Source organism: Kogia breviceps, chromosome 9, assembly GCF_026419965.1.
Source record: "Kogia breviceps isolate mKogBre1 chromosome 9, mKogBre1 haplotype 1, whole genome shotgun sequence".
Lineage (NCBI taxonomy): Eukaryota > Metazoa > Chordata > Mammalia > Artiodactyla > Physeteridae > Kogia > Kogia breviceps.
The window spans coordinates 36,944,346-36,949,303 of record NC_081318.1 but is presented as its reverse complement, the minus strand read 5'-3'; the positions used below and the strand labels follow the sequence as shown (position 1 = coordinate 36,949,303).

At 39.4% G+C, this 4,958-nt stretch overlaps 1 pseudogene; it reads right to left on the bottom strand.

Moving 5' to 3' along the window:
- Positions 1-1,833: 1,833 nt before the first annotated feature.
- LOC131762803 (vacuolar protein sorting-associated protein 37A pseudogene) lies at positions 1,834-3,030 on the bottom strand (annotated as a pseudogene).
- Between the last annotated feature and the right edge of the window lie 1,928 nt (positions 3,031-4,958).

Below are 4,958 nucleotides of genomic sequence, written 5' to 3'. Positions count from 1 at the left end.
TTGTGGTTCAGTAGAACTTGTTTAATAAATATACTGGTAGAAACCGTTAAAGCTCAGAAAATAATAAGGCATTGGTAGTAGGAGACTATCTAATAATATACAATATCACTGGTTGATGAGTTGATTATCTCCACCGTAAGTTCTTCACCTGGTCCAGATTTTCGGGAGGGAGAATCCATAACTTTCACTAAATTCTCAAACCAGTCTTCAGACCTCCACAAGATTACCAACCACTGGTCTACATGATCAATCAAACATTGGGTGAGGTTTTTTTTCTCTGAATTAATTGAAATTCAGACTGGATTTACCAAGCTTTTTGTCATCACTTGGACACAAATGTTAATCTTCAGTTTACATAATCGAGTTCTCTATGAACTCTTGTTGGAGTATAATGAGAAATACTATGCAGAGGAACCTTAGTGATTTCCCATAATTCCTAAGAGAGCCTTTTCAATGTACTGCACTTCATAAATCAATGAGTAAATAAACAGAGACATGGTTAACAGACAAGGGCATGTTGTCCCTATGAATATGCTTGATTGCATAATAAAAAAGCCTCCATGAACTGCTTGGGATGTACATTAATGGTTTGAATAGTACTCTACACAAAAACAAATACCTCATTAACAGACTTCATTGGAATCGATGATAATTCTGACCTGTAGTCAGGATTTTTATGTCTTTGCATTAAGAAAAATATGTTTGATATGAATATTAAGCATGTAAGCAAAGGAAATGAACAGCTTATTTGAATGAAGTCCTTTAGTCCAATAAGCTATTTTCAAAAGCATTTGGAAAACTATAGAGTTTTTGAATAGTACCGATGAATATGTTAATGACAAATGGTTATTTATTTACTAAAGAACTCATAAACATTTTTTAAGAACCACAGCCCTGCTTCACTCCCCTGCGAGTCAGAAATGTGACTCTAGGTCCTCACGCTATAAGCCCTACATGCGCCCTCCAGTTAGTGTAAATTTATTACAGTTAATCAATTTTAAGTTTTTCTTTTCTCTCAAATCCATAAATATAAAAATAGGCAATAATTCTATTGTAAGAGACTATTTTGACACAGATATTCAGGCTTGTGAGTTACTAAAACTAATAGTTTCCTTTGGATTGTGATAATTTCAAATGATTTGAAACGATTCATAGATGGTTGGATAAATTGAAGTTTTTTTGTTTTCTTTTTGTTTTTGTTTGTAAAAACAGCTGGTTTATTCTTTTGATTTATTGTATGTATTAAAAGTTACTTCCTTGAGATGGCACCTTGGCAGGTTTGGTGTTTCCTGACACTATGAATATTTAAAAACAAATTATTTTTGAAAGTTTTATCATCCAGAAAGAAACAGGAAGAATAAGAGTTTTACTACAGTTGAAATGGTAATTTTTCAAAAAACGTTGAGAGGAAAAAATACAAACCATTCTTGATTAAAGCAATGAGGCAGTTTCAAATTAAAATTACAAATTTAAATGTAGTAATTTTATGAAGTAAATAAATGAAGTAATTTTATAAAATATTGAAACTAGTTAAAACTACATGCATAGGTATTTAATCAATAGTAAGAGAGGAACAGCAGTGGAACTAAATATAGGATTTATCAACAATAAATAAACATTTTTAGTGCAAATAGTGCAGAAAAATTTCCCAAAGCAAAGATCATAGCAATCATTCTAATCTGTACAAAATTACTCTCAGTTCTGTATACAATCTATATAGTTTATCTATGAATTCAGCCACTGTGATGAAATGCCAATTTGCAAATCATAAATATAAATGTGCTTAGTTTTGTGTCCCATTCCTCTCTTGGCAGTTCATGTTTTCAGGAAAATCTATGGCGGAGCATGGAATTGGCTTGGCATTGCTATCACATGTTGAAGTTTCTCTTCCTTGGCTCTTCTACAGTGGCAAATTGTTTTCTTTTCCATGAAGCTACTGAGAAAATCATCTATATCAGTTCTTCCCTCCAAGAAATCTTCTGCAATATTATCAGATTCCTCCTCAGCTTCACGTGCAGCTACTTTCAATCTTGCCTATTGGGCACTCGCACTACAGCTCTCGCTAAGTTCATGCTGGCTTTGCATCTTCTTTTCAAAAGTTGATTTCATTTGTGTAAGTAATTCATACTCGTCTAAAACAGTTTGCCTTTCGGCTTCCAAGCTGGGCTCCAAAAGGAGATTTTTTTCTTGCTAGCTCCTCAATACTTTTTACTAAGTCATCCTTGTCAGTAATAATTTGTTTTAGTTGAGGCAAAGTCAGAAACTGTTCTAGTAATACCTCCTCTTGTTCATTCATATCTGTAAGTTGTGATACACTTAGTTCTGAGAGTTTCAGAAATGCGTCAGGGGTATCAGGCATCTTGTAATCAGAAGCATTTTGGCTTATCAGTGCTGAAGTGTCTGTTGTGGGAACGGGCAATGGCAGATTTGAAAGGACACCAAATGAAGGAGCAGCAGAGCGGGTTTGGCTGTTGTATAACTTGTTGAAGAAGATACAGTGTCAGCAACAGATAAAGAACTGATAGTCCTGGTAGCTTCTTATGCGGAATATGGAGGAAGAAATGGAAAACGCTGAGAAGCATAAGGAGGAATCCCACCTGGGTAACTGTGCATGTATGGGAATGCTGTTGAAGCAGGACCTGAAATTGGAGGATTCTTCCAAAACTCATCCAATAGATTCCGAATAATTTTCCCAATGTCTGAGCACATTGTTAAAATTGTTTCCTAATGGGGAGGTAACATACACTCCTTGTTTATCCACTAAGCGATGTCGTATTGGTGGATAAACACTGATCACTGGTTTTTCCTGAGGAAATTGTGGAGGAAGCAATATATTAATGCTAATTGTCAGGGTGTTTACGGTGAATGGCAACCTGTATTCCACATCTTTCTGTATTTCAGCTACACTGGAGTGTGCGTTCCAGAGGGACTCGATCAGGTGCCGCTCCTGCTGTTGGAGGCTGGGGAGACCACTGGGGGTCCCCGCCGCGGGGGAGGAGGCGCTCTTGGTCAGGGAAACAGCCAGCTCATTCTCCACGGGTGCCCAGGCCCGAGGCCCTAGAAGGCTCTGGCTTGCTTCTTCCAGCCACTCAGCACGGCAGTTCTCTAGCGACAGAGGGGGAGCAGGCAGGGATGCCCCAGCTCAAGTGCTGGGGAACCGCATCTTCTCTAAGCAAGGTGGCCGGGGGTCCTCGGTCAGGGGGCCATGCTCTGACTGCGGACAGTTGGAGACAGGGAACTCGCCGCCCAGGACTGGCAGTCCTACCTTCACGGCCCTGATGGCCCAACCAGCAGATAAACTGAAGTTTTCAGATAAGGTTTTATTTTACTGTTCTTAGGACAATGAAGGTAAATCAAATTGTATAATCTTACAAGCTAAAATAATAAAATTTGGAATACAAATATAAAACGATCTCTGTAATATGAGCTAGATCGTCTTTTGTTCCCTATATATAACAGAGGGCCTGGCTCATTGTGACTGCTCAAAAAATATTTTCTGTAATGAGTGAGTAAAATATAACAAATTATTCACACATTTTTTTAATACAGCAGGTTCTTATTAGTCATCAATTTTTTTTTTTTTTTTTTTTTTTTTTGGCGGTACGCGGGCCTCTCACTGTTGTGGCCTCTCCCGTTGCGGAGCACAGGCTCCGGACGCGCAGGCTCAGCGGCCATGGCTCACGGACCCAGCCGCTCCACGGCATGTGGAATCTTCCCAGACCGGGGCACGAACCCGTGTCCCCTGCATCAGCAGGTGTACTCTCAACCACTGCGCCACCAGGGAAGCCCTAGTCATCAATTTTATACACATCAGTGTATACATCTCAATCCCAATCTCCCAATTCATCCCACCGCCACCCCTACCACCCCGCCGCTTTCCCTGCTTGGTGTCCATATGTTTGTTCTCTACATCTGTGTCTCAATTTCTGCTCTGCAAACCGATCCATCTGTACCATTTCTCTAGGTTTCACATATATGCGTTAATATACGATATTTGTTTTTCTCTTTTTGACTTACTTCACTCTGTATGACAGTCTCTAGATCCATCCACATCTCAACAAATGACCCAATTTCGTTCCTTTTAAGGGCTGAGTAATATTCCATTGTATATATGTACCACATCTTCTTTATCCATTCGTCTGTTGATGGGCATTTAGGTTGCTTCCATGACCTGGCTATTGTAAATAGTTCTGCAATGAACATTGGGGTGCATGTGTCTTTTTAAATTACAGTTTTCTCTGGGTATATGCCCAGTAGTGGGATTGCTGGATCATATGGTAATTCTACTTTTACTTTTTTAAGGAACCTCCATACTGTTCTCCATAGTGGCTGTATCAATTTACATTCCCACCAACAGTGCAAGAGGGTTCCCTTTTCTCCACACCCTCTCCAGCATTTGTTGTTTGTAGATTTTCTGATGATGCCCATTCTAACTGGTGTGAGGTGATACCTCATTGCAGTTGTGATTTGCATGTCTCTAATAATTAGGGATGTTGAGCAGCTTTTCATGAGCTTCTTAGCCATCTGTATGTCTTCTTGGAGAAATGTCTATTTAGGTCTTCTGCCCATTTTTGGATTGGGTTGTTTGTTTCTTTAATGAGCTGCATGAGCTGTTTATATATTTGAGAGATTAATCTTTTGTCCGTTGATTCATTTGCAAATATTTTCTCCCATTCTGAGGGCTGTCTTTTCGTCTTGTTTGTGGTATCCTTTGCTGTGCAAAAGCTTTGAACTTTCATTAGGTCCCATTTGTTTATTTATTTATTTATATTTTAAATATTTGGCTGCATTGGGTCTTCGTTGCTGCCCACAGGTCTTTTTTCTCTAGTTGTGGCTTGCAGGGACTACGCTTCATTGTGGTGTGTGGGCCTCTCACTGCGGTGGCCTCTCTAGTTGTGGAGCACAGGCTCTAGGCACGTGGGCCTCAGCAGTTGTGGTGCACAGGCTCAGCAGCTGTG